At 41.3% G+C, this 15310-nt stretch overlaps 1 pseudogene; it reads left to right on the top strand.

Annotated features, from left to right (window-relative positions):
• The first annotated feature begins 8302 nt into the window (after nucleotides 1-8302).
• Nucleotides 8303-15012, top strand: LOC137784685 (uncharacterized; annotated as a pseudogene).
• Nucleotides 15013-15310: the final 298 nt, after the last annotated feature.

The raw sequence follows: 15310 nt of genomic DNA, 5'->3' as shown, positions 1-15310 counted from the left end.
GGAAGGAAAGATCATTTGAAAAAAAATACGTTTTTCATGCAGACCAAAAACTTCAAAATCAAATATATTTTAACTGTCATCTGTGTGTGTGTTTGATAAAGATTTATGCTATCAGTTGTAGTAGTTTGGCATGCGAGAAAGCTATGAACTCTGACATGAGAGGATGTGGCCTCATTCCTGTCTCTTTTTTCCACCTCTTTCACATAATCTATCCTCCAACTGTAAGTCACTGAGCCAAAAGAAAAACACAGTACCGAAAACATGTGGTCCTCTTTTAGTCATTGAGCCATTTTGGTTATTTATTCATTTAGCCATGATGTATCTTCTGAATAAGCAGTTCAATCTGTGTTTTTAATTTGTTTAAATATAATTAAAACAAAGTCATTATTGTTTGGATAATGTTCAGTGTGTAATGAGGATTGTGTGGATTGTCGTGGTTATAATGAAAACAGAGATGTTTGAGACGTTTCTGAGTAGATCCAAACACTAAACACATTCTTTTGCAGCCATGTTTTCTGCAAGCAGGACACCCTGAAACTGTAGATTATCTGGTCCAAATGCTCCAAGCACACACACACACATCCTTGTTTATCCACATCAACAACTTTTTTTTGCTAATCTTTCTGTATTTCTGTCTATATGCACATTGTAATCTGCAGCACAACTTGTGTAAGGGTATTCATAGATTATTTACATATAACTAATATAAGCCATGTTTTGTTAGAGTTCCAGTTTCCATCAAGGTCACCAAATAGTACTGCTGCTCTCTAGTGGCGGCCGGGTTTAGATTTACAAATACCAGTTCTGAAAAAATATCACAGAAGATGTCAGGTTGTGATTATTTTCTTGTCAGTAATTGTCTTTCATGCTTGTGGAATGGACATAAAAACAGTTATTGTGTGTTTAATTCAGCATTATACTGTTGGATTGGAAACAATCAAAACAACAATCATTTTCTATTACTATCGAGAGAGTAAGAGTAAAGCCATTATAGGGCTCTCTGTTTATTTGTTGATCTCAATAATCAAACTCATCATATTTGGCCAGTAGGTGTCCCTGTTTGGCAGTAGATTTCCTCCAACGCAAACTGACACCATCTCACCAACACCTACAAAATGACAAACGAGAGTTCATATGAGATACATTAGTCAAGATAAAAGATCTCCCCCAGCAGAGCGCAAACACAGAGCTGTGGGGAAAACAAAAGGTTGCACTGTCTGAATGAATCCACACAGCCGGCCAGCTGTTCTGTCAAGAGACCAGATCCATATTTAAACATGATGGCTTTTAAAGGTTAGTATGCCCAACTTTATAGGTCAAATCTGGCATGATTGCAAATGCTTTCGGAGGAAGAGATGTCTTTGTTTCTTTAAACGTTCAACAAGATTGGTTTACTTTGTCAGTTTATGGAATCAATCCTTATTTTCTAAAATTAGCTGCAATATTCAGCCTCGGCACCTCTCTGAAATATGAAATGCCTGGTAACAGTCACCTCCTGCTGTAGTAGACATGTAGACTGTTTACCCCAGCATGTGTGCGTTCTATTGAGAACTAATGTGATTTTGTGTGTGTGTGTGTGTGTTTCTCTAGTTGTGAACTTGCCATCCACTCCTGGTAATGGATATAATTAACTAGTCACTGTAGCATAAAGTCTTTACATACTATAAGTAATAGTCATGTTCGAGACAATCACTGGGTAATGGGCAATTCTCCTCCCAGCAGGGACACTTAATACCTCATCGTGCTTTTCTTGATTACCCAATTAAAGCTTATGTGGCAGATGACAATATTTAATGTGTAACGTGCAAGGTGTTCCGAATGAAACTTCAGCAAGTCAATAGAATATATATATATATATATATATATTTAAATCTTTATCTTTTTGATAAAATAGAAAGTACATATGTGGTGAAGCGTGGCTTATAAAGGTAATAACAGTGCACAGGAGTGTCTGAGGGACTGAGCTAGTTACCAGCTATGAAGCGAAGTGTGGTCCCTGTCTGTCAATGATAATAGATGAGCTGGGACATGCAGGGCAGGGGCTGGTCTGCAGGAGGGCCAAAGTGCTTTTGGATTAGATAGACTGGAGGGATGCACATGTGTAGCTGCGAGAAGAAGCGCGAGGAGAGGGGCAGCTGGCAGACAACAGTGTACGGTCAGAGGCTGTAATGATGAAGCTCGGCATGTCAGTCTGAGCAGTTCAGGCTTGACAAGATGTGGGTGGCACTCTTTCAAACAATGGTTAAGACAGATGAGAGAGAGAGAGAGAGAGAGAGAGAGAGAGAGAGAGAGAGAGAGAGAGAGAGAGAGAGAGAGAGAGAGAGAGAGTGCATAGATGGTATGAACTCTAAGCTGTTCAGTACATGTTCAAACAACACTGGTGATAGGTTTATTTGTTTTCAGTGTCAGTGTAAATTTGGAGAAAAGCTGACTGATAAAAATGAATGCGAAGAGCTACAGAAATGATCATGATATGGTGATAAATCTGTGACAAATGGTCAGCTGCTGAACAGTGCAACTATCTGAACCCCCTGAACTAAAGTCAGTCACAACCAAACATTGTGGCAGTACGAGCAGTGATGCAGTGATTTATTTCCTCAGGTCTTTCCTCAAATTTGTCACTTGTCTGTAAATGTGTCAGTTTCTACTTGCTGGTTTGGTCTGTGTCTGTCTGTGTGTCTGTGTGTCTGTGTGTCTGTCTGTCTGTCTGTCTGTCTGTCCATCTGTCTGTCTGTCCTCCCTGTGGGCCGTTAGCTAGGCTGTGCGTCTGTCACAGTCTGCAGACACAGAAGAGAAAGAGAAGAGGCCATCTGGACTGGGTCACACTGTATCAGCGACCACACGAGACGCAGCCAGAACTCCTCTTTAAACCATAATAACCGTCCGGGTGGGAAGAAATAACGGCAGCAGCTATGGGAACATTTCCCCTCTCTACTTACAGTGGCGCTCTTTCTTTCCGTACAACCCCCACCCCCACTTCTCTCTAGATCTCACTCTTTCTTCTCACCTCTTGAGATATCTATGCTTACATGAGTTGATAAATCCTTTTTTGTGTCCCCCCGTTTATTCACGCTTTGTCTTTACACTACTGGCTTTGCTTCATTCAAAAGGAAAGCAGTGTATCTGCAGAGAGCGAACATTTGGAAAGAGCCTTTTGTTGCTGATTTGAAAGAGGCAGCTTCCAGTCTGACAATTGGCAGCATAGCGATACGGGACAAACAGCAGTCTGTGCACATTCACTGACACACAATTTCCTCGCAGATAGACATGCTGTAAGACTCTTCACACACACACACACACACACACACACACACACACACACACACACACACACACACACACACACACACACACACACACACACACACACAGGGAGAGATCAACTTTGCTCCTGCTTAGTTTAAGTGTCTGTCATGGAGGACAACAAAGCTTCACCATTGGGGACACAAAACCTACAATTCACCTTTTTAAACATGCATTTCCATAACAGTGGAACAGTCGCTGGTACAATAAAGTACACTTCTTTTCCCACTCGGGCATTGTGGCAGTGTCTGCCTGCTATGAATGCTGTGTTGTGTTTTGTGTCTGACACTCTTGACCTGCATTTTTTGGATCAGCATCCTTCCTGCCCCTCTTTCAGTGCTCCTGGTAATTCCCCTCAGTGGACGGGATCCCCCAGTGAACACCTCGCTGTGTGCCTTCCTCCCTGAGTGTGTAGGGTAATGAACTCTCATAATAGAGTAAGTGACCCTCTTTTGGACACTTTCCATCCATCCTTGCCACGCAACAGTGAGACACAGCGTGCAGAATAGAGAGCGAGAGAGAGAATAGGAATATCATGGAGACAGAGATTGAAGCCTTTGGACTTGACTGTGCTGCCCTGCTTTCGTCTCGATAATGGACGAGGTTAAGACACAAATGGCCCCATCTCCAGCAGATGAAGAAGGAAAATGTCTCTTTATTTGGCCTGACCAGTGCTGCCTGACATTGATCCACCTCTGGATAGAGCAAGAGTCTATTATCTTAGAGATTACTTCCAAATCTTTTCATTTTGTCTCTGTGCCTGTGGATCAGCCACACACTGCAAGGGCTGATTAAGTGCCCTGCAGCCATGCAGCCACAAGACTGATCTGAATGCAGCAACGCCTTCGGCCTCAACCATCCGCAGCCTCTTATTCTCACTCTGACCTCTCTTACCTCCATTCTCTCCTTTGTTTTGTCTCCTTCACATACTTTCATTCACAAATTCACTCCCTCACATTGCCCTTTAGTTGCTTAGTCTCGTCTTATACGTCTGAACACCCTTTTCATTGAAGCATCTCTACATCATCAGATCAAATAGCTTTCAGCAGAGGCCAAAGGCTCTCAAAAAACAAAATGCTAATTTTTTTCAGTAATTCACTTAACTATGCACTGTTTATAAGCCCTACAATACAATCAGGACTGTTAAAAACAAAAGTCAGCCGAGTTATTTTCATATGCTTTGACAGAAGACAGAGCATACTTTTCCATCGTGGTTGAACACAGTTTATTGTATTTTTTTTTCATATATGTGAACAGTATACATTTGAATGTAAATTACATTCATTTTTCCGATAATTAAATATGCATTATCGCTCTGCATAAATGAACTGTTAACTGTTATTATTATTTCTCCCCTCAACCTCATCTTGTTTTGAGGAAGGTCTTATGACTGTCAACCATCAGCGTTAACAAACTCAATATTTCTTAATCGAACTGCTCATCACCTGTAAGCAGAGCTACAGAGACTGTTGACTTTGTGTTCGCTCCAACACAGTTTTTTCTGAAACAACTCAAATGATTTAATATTCTTCTTTCCCATTCCTGTTTTATTTAATCTTTTCCTTTTCTTTCTTTTCTCCCATTTCCTTCCCCATTTCCCATCATTGTCTCTCATTTCCTTTCTCCTTTCTTTAAAGTGAATAATTTCCTTTTCTCTTACATTTCCTTCTAATCCTTTTCTTTCATCCATTTTCTCCTTTCCTTCCCTTTTTATTTTCTATCCTTTCATTACTTTTCTTTTTACACATTTCTCTCCTCCAATCTGTTGCCTCAGTTGTACAGGTCACCTGTCTATCCATCAGCAGAGCACCTCAGATAGATCCGCCTCTAGAAGAACATTAGAAGACCATTCCTCATGGCTATGTGGGTGGATATATCAGTCCATCGTCAGGTCCATCATCAGGTGCATCATCAGGTGCATCATCAGGTCCATCATCAGGTGCATCATCAGGTGCATCATCAGGTGCATCATCAGGTCCATCATCAGGTGCATCATCAGGTGCATCATCAGGTCCATCATCAGGTGCATCATCAGGTCCATCATCAGGTGCATCATCAGGTCCATCATCAGGTGCATCATCAGGTGCATCATCAGGTCCATCATCAGGTGCATCATCAGGTCCATCATCAGGTGCATCATCAGGTGAATGTGTCAGGTAATCAAGTACCGTGACTACTTAACGAGGACCCTGACTGCTCTGCTATTTCAGACAGGTATGGAACATGATAAATGCATCTGTATTGCTTTTTAGCATTTTTGGTCTTGGCTTTTCATTTTTTTCATTAATAGATTTTAAGAGGGTTTTACAACTCAGCAGTCGAAGGGGTCAAAATTAGTTTGGTCAATTTTGCTGGTCTTTGGTCGAGGCCAATTGATTCTTCTACAAGGTTATATTCCCTGGACCATATTGATCAATTAATCATGATGGATTTCTAATTGTCAGAGGCCACAGTTTGTAAGAACCTCTTTTAACACCTTAGAGACTGATAGATTGACCTTTCTTGGCCTTGAAGATACCATCAGGAAAAAAGATTTACACTGACACATATTCATGCAGATACATATTGATGTAATATCAGAGAATAAATGTTTCATCAGTTTTATGGCTGAGCAAATCTTGTTTTAAAAAGAATGAGCTTGTAAATTGACACAAATAGCCATTTTTTATCAAGACCTTCTGAGAATAAGAGTGAATTTGATATGACTGAAAAGGATGAGTGAATGATGGGCTGTGACAGTGACAGTGTAATTGATCCTCGGCACGCCATTAAAACAGCTTGCATTGAAGAATATCCATGACACCTCATTAAAAGAGACGGCAATACATTTGCGTTTCATATTCTGAGAAGTCAAACTAAATCCTCCAATGTTTTTATTTGATAAATGGCACTTGGGGGGTTGAACACCTCGTAAAATATACCACACTCTGTGCAGTGCTTGACAACAAGGCTCCTCCTCTTCTTTGATTAGCGCCTGAGTGGTTCAGAAGAAGGGCAGAAGGTGAATTGATCTGCACAGTGTACTGTTCATAGGCAGCAGCCTTAGCCATTTGATGGAAGTCAGGAGGGGACAGCCAGTCCGTCGGCAGAGACGCAAGATACTGAGCGACATTACTCTGAAGTGGGGGAGGGGAGTGAAGCGGGAGTGAAAGGGGAAAACAGAGCTGTTGCTCAGCCATGCTTTGACCTTCAGCAAACCTTCTACAGACAATAATGATGTGACGGCCACGCCTCCCTCTGCTCCTTCGATGCTGTGTGTTCTCCTCACATCTCCTTTACACACAAGCACTTATCATTTTCAATTATGGTGCTCGTGACTATGCGAGAGGAAGGCGCACAACTCAAATTGAATGGCCTTGTTTGGCCGTTTCCCTAAAAAATAACATTTATATTACATATACTGCAGCTGCAAATATGTTCTGGGAAATACATTTTCCAGCAACATTATTATTCTTTCTTATAAGGAAAAGGTTGGCATCTTAGGAAATTTGCTTATTTATAATTGTTCGCCGAGAGTGAGATGTGAGATTAACATCACTTTCGTGCCTGTGTGGTAAATATGAAGCTCAGCTGCAAGTTAGCTACGCTTAGTTTTGAGCCTGCCTCTGTCAAACCATAACAAAATACACCTGCTGGCAACTGTAAATCCCATTAATTGACATTTTTACATAAACATAAACAGGTTATGGTATTACAGGGGGGTGATTGAGTTGTCCCTGTTTACCAGAAAGTGACTAGCCAAGAGATAGTCACATAATCCCTCTGCGGGGCTTGCTGTGTCTCCAATCTAAGCTAAAATAAAGTAACCGGCTGCTAGCTATAGCTTCATACACCAGAGTGATTTTCTCATCTGACTCTAAGAATAAGTGTATTAACCCATGGATGATGTATCAATGAATTTCCAGCAAATATTGACATAATAAAAGGTGGAAGTGAAATATGTGCACAGTCACATGTTTTGTCGACATGGTCATGTGACCAGATCTGTTTACTTCCTTGTTTCACCATGATAAGAGGATGACTGCATCATAGCTGTGGCCCATATTGATACATGCATCTGCAATTACTCAACTTTGTTCAGTGCGGTCAGAGAATAAGTATGGTAATTGTAAAAAGTAGTAAGGTCAGAATTAGGCTTTTAAACAACATGGATTCATCCTGATTGTATCCACAGTGATGACTGTGATGCTGTCATGGTGTGGGGGATACACAGACGCTCAAATGACACAGCCTACCTAAGCATTGCTGACTATGTCTATCTTCTATTGGCTACCTCCAGCAGAATAACAGGCCCCTGAACATGACAATGTCCTCAAATAGCCGCCACAGTCTCCAGATCTCAGTCCAATAGAGCACCTTTTGGATGTGGCGCAAAGGTGCTCAAAAATGTCCAAAAACGTGAAAAGAAATATGATGAATGAGAAGAAGGATTTCATGCTGCTACAGATTCTGACCTTACCATCTGACTGTTGCTGCAGAAATCAAGTCACATCAATTTTGGAAATCTTGTGCCAATTGTAGCTTCAGTTTCCCATTGCTGGCCCACAGGAGGCACCAGTGGCTTTTCTTCTTGACGTTTGCTATTAACAAGGCTGTCTAAAATAACAAAACCATTCTGTTCATTGGATATTTTCTCTTTCTTGGACCATTCTCTAGAGTTGGTTGTGCGTGATTTAAAAAAATAAAAAACAGCCCATCTGGCAACAACAGCAATTTCATGTACAAGGTGTACATGTGTTAATAATTGGGCTGGCTTGTGTAATCATTTTGATGACTGTATCCAGGAGAAATATGTAAATTACGCCTTTGAATGTCGACACATTATTACACCGGTCACAACTGTGACTGAACATATAACACAGTTTTACCCGAAAAATATAGTTTTTTTAAATGACTGTTTATTTAAAAAAATACTGATGACACACATTTTTCCCTTTGACCGTCATTGCTGCAAGCAGCAGTACCAGCCAAGCAATCAGCCAATTTCAAATGGGCAGACATGCCGAACATCCGTACTCTAAACGGGCACTGCACTAGTAGCAACAAGTCCCAGTGACTTGAACACTCAAGACAGGACATTGTCATTCGCTGGCATGGCTTTTCCTACCATAGCTGTGCTGATGACACCTAACTGATCGTCTCGTTTCCCCAATCAGAAACACAGGTAGCAGAGCGAATCTCTGCCTGTCTGACTGACACCTCTCAGTGGATGTCCACACACCACCTTAAAAAAAATTAACCCTGCTTTTCCTTCCAGCAAAAGGCTCTCCCGTTCATGACCTCACGATCACCTTCAACAACTCAGTGCTGGCCCCGACCCCGACTGCCAGGAACCTCGGTGTGACACTTGGCAGTCAAGTCTCTCTGACTGCCACCATCACCGCAACAACACGCTCCTGTAGGTACATGCTGTACAACATCAGGATCACCACTGCTCACACAGAAGTCGGCACAGGTTCTGGTCCAGGCTCTGATCATTTCGCACCCTGACTACAGTAACTCCCTCCTGGCAAGGACTACCTGCTAGTGCTGTCCAACCTCTGCAGCTCATCCAGAATGCAGCAGCTTGACTCGTCTTTAACCACCTGAAATTCACCCACACTACTTGCTCCTCCGCGATCTTCACTGGTTACCGGTGGCCGCCTGCATCCGCGTCAAAACTTTAGTACTTGCGTACCGTGCTATATGAACAGATCTGGTTCGAGGTACATCCACGACATGGTAAAACCGTACACACCAGCTCGATCGCTCTGCTCAGCTTCAGCCCATCAGCTTCTAGCTCCGTCACTGCAAACTAAACACTCAACAAAATCACGACTGTTTGCTGTCCTGGCTCCTCGATGGTGGAATGAGCTCGTCTCCACCTTGAATAAGGATCGTGGCAGCAGCACTTTGGCAGCACTTAGATGGCTCTTACAGATAGCACTTTGCAGTTTGACTTTATTGAAGAAATTGTACTCTCTTAATTGTTGTTCTGAGTTCGTACACACGGTTGAATGCACTTATTGTAAGTCGCTTTGGATAAAAGTGTCAGCTAAATGACATGTAATGTAATAAATGTAAAGGACATGTTTTTAAAAAAAAAACTTTAAAACAACCACCTTGAACTAATCATGATCAATTAGTTTTTGTTGACCCAACATGTTCATACACAGGGCTCAGTATTCAAACTTTGATCATGTTCCTACATGCATGTAAAAAGAGGTAGCACTTCCTGTATGGGTGTTGAGGAGAGAGATTAATACATATTCTCTGAGATCGCAGCACCTGAAATAAAGACATTGGAGCTCTGATAAAAACAGAGGGAGGGAGAGAGACAGAGAGAGAAAGAGAGAGAGAGAGAGAGAGAGAGAGAGAGAGAGAGAGAGAGAGAGAGAGAGAGACTTCTTTCATTCCTTAAGCATACTCAAATCAATGCTCAGCTCAACCGTGAAGGAATAGTGACTAATTGAAGACTAGGTAATTATGATTGCTCATACATACTGAGCAGCAGCAGACAATCTCTGGATGTGTCTCCAGTCGTGGAATTGACTCTGGCAGTTAAGTGTCTCCATTCAGAACCTGAGCGAAAAGCCAAAAGAGGAAAGACTCCCTCATTCAGCATCATTGCCATGTGCTTGACAGGCATTATCTCTCCGGAAACTACATGTGGCACTTTCATCTATTGAAATGCTAATTTGAAAAACACTACAGGGATGGCAAACATCATCACATTTCTTATATTAAAGCTGGAAGGCTGGAGGACTGTGTGATATTGGAGGTATCCAACTGTGTTGTGAGACCTGAGGAACAGTGATGTGATCTAAATTGGCGGACAACAAACTCACCTCTTCAGTATGTCCAATTCAATTTCCCCCAAACAAATTTTCATAATTGCATTGGCTGAGAAGGAGAGAGAGGGACGGAGAAACAAGAAGCAGTAGAACATGAAGGGAAGCAGAGGAAGGGTAAGCAACCGTCTAGATGATGAGTTCAAAGGGAAAATGTGAGATTTAAGGGACACACAGTCCCCGAGATAAATTCATCTCTTCTTAAATTGTGTGGCAGCAAACACATTTTAACATACAGTGCTAAATACGAACAAAATCATTACCTGTACAGTTTGCTGTCACATTGTTTGTACTCCAATCACTTTATTAATTCAACATCTTGATGGAAAATATAATTGCTTCTGGCATTTATTTAATGTGGATGCAGGACCCGCTGCTCTCTGTTCTGCGCTGCAGAAGCATATGCAATTATGCACGCTGAGAATTAACAAGTAGAGTCATGTGAGGAAGCTTTGAAATTTCCATCTCCATATGAACAGTTCTGCCAATGTTATGCATCATGAATTATTCAAGGTTATTTGATTAGAATAAAGGTGGAGCACTTCGGTATGATTGTAAATGATGAGAAGGGAGGGAAAATTGCTCTTTGTAGCAGAACTCAACATATTCATAAAACTCATTATTGAAAATCAATCCTCAATTTTTAATGCACCCATGACCTCTCTTAAACTCTCTCTTTCACACACACACACACACACACACACACACACACACACACACACACACACACACACACACACACACACACACACACCCACACACACACACACAGCTGTGAGGTACTGTATGTATGCTTGATTGCATTCGTGCTAATTTGTTTTAATATACTGTTCATTTGTTTGTATATGCCATCATTTTACTACTCGCATCAGCTGAGGTTTCAGTGCAGTGAAGGAACTCTGAGGGTATCTTGTGTGTTTGTGTTGCCAAACAGGTGCCTGTGACTGAGAAGGAGAGGGAGCAGGTGAATCTTTATGGTCCTCCACTCACACTTATTTCCCTGTTGCCTTCAGTTGGTCAAAGTGCCACCATAAAAAGAAGATCAATGTGTTTTTTTGTGTGATGACAGATTTCAACCAACTGAGAATACCAATCCGCTCTTTCCAAGACTGAAATAACGTGAGGCACTGAGTGAAAAACCATGGTAACGCCGTCGACCTTGCTCCGAGGCCATCCATACTATATACATGCTTGTGTTTGGTTTAGGAAAAGTAAAGGAAGAGAACCAATAAAAAGGTGTACTTTTTACTGTCATTTTCTGCTCAGTATCCATTGCTTCACATTTGGATGCAATTTGAAACATTTCACATCAAATGCAATAGAGTCATATGTCATGATGATGAACCTTGAATTCAAATCTCTGATACTGAAGTTTTAGGCAACTCCATCATCAGAAAACCACTGATGTAGCCAAACCAATGTTACAGTATTGCTCTCAACCACATTAGCACCAAATCAATAACAACACAGGGGCGGTTTATGTTGCAGCTCGGAAGAGCCGGTTACAGGTTACAGGTATAGGAGGTTAAGTCAGCGTATACAGAATGGGGGCAGGGGGACGCCGAGCGTTATCCCCGAGGAGTGTTGACAAATCCCCAGTTATTGATTGGATGCAGGAGCATCTGGACACATACGTCCAAACTGATCCTTCAAAGCTCAGTGAGACACTGAACTGCTGAAGAAGAAGAAGAAGGAGAAAAAGAAGAAGCTGGAGGGGTGTTATAACAAATACATATGTACTGCAAAGAGAAAGAGTGTGTCTCTCTGACAGATGGTGGCTACTTGGTTTACTGTACACAGCAATATGCAGCATTGGATGACAAAGGATTTATGTCTGTGAGGGTGTATGGTTGTAGCAACAATATACAGTCTATGGTTGTAACTGAGCCCCTGTGTGCGCGCGTGTGTGTGTGTGTGTGTGTGTGTGTGTGTGTGTGTGTGTGTGTGTGTGTGTGTGTGTGTGTGTGTGTGTGTGTGTGTGTGTGTGTCCATCTCAGTGAGATCTGGTTGTCTTGACATGGTAAAGAAACTGCACCTTTGTCAGCAATACTCACCAAGGTAAGATAGTCAGTCACCGTTCCGACTTGCATGCTCACTTACAAACTATTCTCTGACATCGTGGCATTACTTATGTTTCTCTTGCGACCTCAAACAGAAATAATGCAACATTATGTATATCTTCAGAAACATGTCATCGGTTCCCAATCATCAACAATGAGGAAAAGGCTATGGACACTGGAATAAAATACATTGTTTGTGTTATTTATTTTAATTATTTTATTTGTATGTACATTTTGTAAAACTTTGAAATAATATTAAAAAAGTGTAGGTTACGTCATGTGGAGGATTTGAGGTGAACTCTTGTAGCAGTGACTATAAATGACCATCAGGAGGCAATGTTTTTCTTTCTCGTGGACTAAGATCATCTTCGTCTTTCCACACTGTGTGTGCGTGTGTGTGAGTGTGTGAGTGTGTGTGTGTGTGTGTGTGTGTGTATGCGTGTGTACGTGTGTGTGTTTCATCATCCCTACATTACTAAATACGTAGACCAATAGCACTGTGCGATTTAGAAACAACGAAGGAAAAAGTCATCCAGAATCCCTGTAATGTCTGCAAAGATCAGGTGCTAAAATTCATAATAGCATGGGGTCCGAAACATTATTTTTCATCAAAAAAATACAATTATAAAGTTGTTAAATTGTATAATAATGACCGTAACGTATATGGCATACAATACGATTATAATGTGTGTTATTAGTGTACTCTCTGCCCTCTTGATATCATTATGAGATGTGATTCAGTTAGTGTTACACTCTTTATACTAATAGATCCCTCTGGTGAGCTCATGGTATTTTATGGTCACCTATTGATTGTGCGATTAGCAGCCCAGCGGGGTCCACCCACTTCATGTCCGGTTAGAGTAATGGTTATTGAGTGAGCTGTCAATGGTTAAGAAGGACCAGAGGAACATGGTGGAGGTGGGTGGGGGTAGCAGCTGTGACCACCTTGACCTTCACCTCGCCTCCACACAAGCCCACTGATTTAATAAGACGAACCAGCAACCATGGCGACCTCCACCTGTGACCCCAACATCCACTCATCTCTCCACCCTCTCAACTCTTCATTACAGGACATTTGTAAATTGGCCCTGTGTTTCAGCACAGAAGAAGGTTCATCCATTAGCCCACTAGCCTTCATCCTGCGGGTGATGATGCAATTTGAGAGCAATGCTATCATTCCACATGATCCAATCTTAGAGGACAACAACCAGATTAAAGTGGACCCTCAGGCCAGTCCTTATCTTTATTTGTTTTCTATTGTCAATAAAACAAGTTCAGCAGCTTAATATTTGTATTTTTGCAGTCCTAAAGCTTCAAAGACCTTACATACATGAAAAAAAAGTTTTTTCCTCTTCAGTTCGGAAACATAAGGTTAAAAAAAATTGAGATCTAGTACTATACCTTGCTTCAATAAGATACCCTACAAGTAGATGTGAATCATAGGAACTTAAAGTTATTAATTGAGTACACTTTCTCCATTTGCTCAATTGACTTAACTTTAAAATACAGGTGAAAAATATCTAAATGTAAACCTAGCAAATCTAATACATGTGGCCATGGTTGATAGAGGATTAAGGATCTGTATGTTGGATGCTTGTTTCACAGGATTTTGTAGAGCGGATGAATTCCCCTAGGACTCCTGAGAGGGCAGGAGGATAATGGAGAGTACATTTGAGAGGATTATAGTGAATATCAGAGCAGTGAACATTAGTGACCACATATTGAGCCAAGACATAAGCAACGATGGCTCCTTCAGATTGTGTTACCACCAGCTAAAACATCCATAAACTGTGGATACACACACTTCCAGACAATTAATCTTACTACAGTACATGAACTGCGGGTGCAAAGTGACCCAGAAAGAGTTCAAACGAGATACTGCAACTTCAACCTTTCAGTCGTTCATGTATTTTGTATTTATTCAACATCAACATAAGCATTTTTATCTTGTTGCTGATCACGTTAAGGCTTATTTTAATTTTAAGTAAAACAAAAATGCTAAAGTCTACTTGGTAGCTTTTTGAGCTTTTGAACTTATCCAAATGTTCTTTATGCAGAGCTTCCATGTTGAGACTCATGTTGTTAGCAATCGGTTGCCTAACTGTACATCCAGCAGTTACAGAGCATCATTATCATTCATTTAAAGTTATATTTAAGGCCACATGATGAATATATGTCCAGTACACTCTTTTAGCTCTATTTTGGCCTCACCAACTCCTGAGGAAAATACATATCTATGTTCACCAGCTGGGTGATACCAGGTGCATGTGTCTGTCTGCAGGAAGCATTTAAATGGGTATTTAGAGTTTTGTTTTGTGAAAGTTACCTGCTTTGTCTGGAAAAGTTGTTGATGAATCACATTGATGAAAACAGTAAAACCAAATCAAGGTGAAAGATGCTAAAACGTTTAGTAGAGCTTGAGGGATTAGTATTTGTTGGCTGGGACAAAGCATGTTATTGTGGCTCTATGGACAGGAGGAGACATAGCTATAATACACACAATTTACATCACTTGCTGGCTCTGTTCAGACACCTTTGGACATAATTAACGCTTTTCCTGAATAAAAGCATCACACCCCAGCCCCATCCTTCTCTATCCAGTTACTTCCTTTTCAACTGCCCTGGGGACAGCTGGGCAACACTGACCCGTATCTGCCCTTCTCTCCGTGACCCCTTAAGCTGACCTCACCCCCAACTGCTTCCCATTTAGGCCTCCCTGCTCCCGCAAGCGGCCCACCTCCACAGCCAAGCGACTGGACCTGATGCCCACCCAGGTCTGCAGTCCCTCAGCGGATGAGTTAGGAATTTACAACACTTAAGAGTTTGGGCAAATACAGACGGTTGCTTCCACACAAGGAGCAGGGGCAACATCTTTCTTTCTATCTTTACTACATGCACATAGATAAATATGTAAACTCATATTCCTTTTGTTTTCTTGTTTTCTGTTAAGCATCTTTTCTTTCTCTTCTCTTTTTAAAACTTTCTCTTTCTTTTTCTCTCTCTCTCTTCTCAAAACAATTTGATCTTGGTTAACTTTTCCTAATTGATCAATCTCCATATTCAGTTGGTTGATTTAATTGTCATCCAATTGATATTCCTCATGACTACCTTTAATCG

The sequence above is a fragment of the Clinocottus analis genome, unplaced genomic scaffold (genome assembly GCF_023055335.1).
Source record: "Clinocottus analis isolate CAN_PGR_092001 unplaced genomic scaffold, fCliAna1.0.p SCAF_1, whole genome shotgun sequence".
Classification (NCBI taxonomy): domain Eukaryota; kingdom Metazoa; phylum Chordata; class Actinopteri; order Perciformes; family Cottidae; genus Clinocottus; species Clinocottus analis.
Note: the sequence above shows the minus strand (reverse complement) of the source record. Positions and strands in the feature narration are given on the sequence as shown.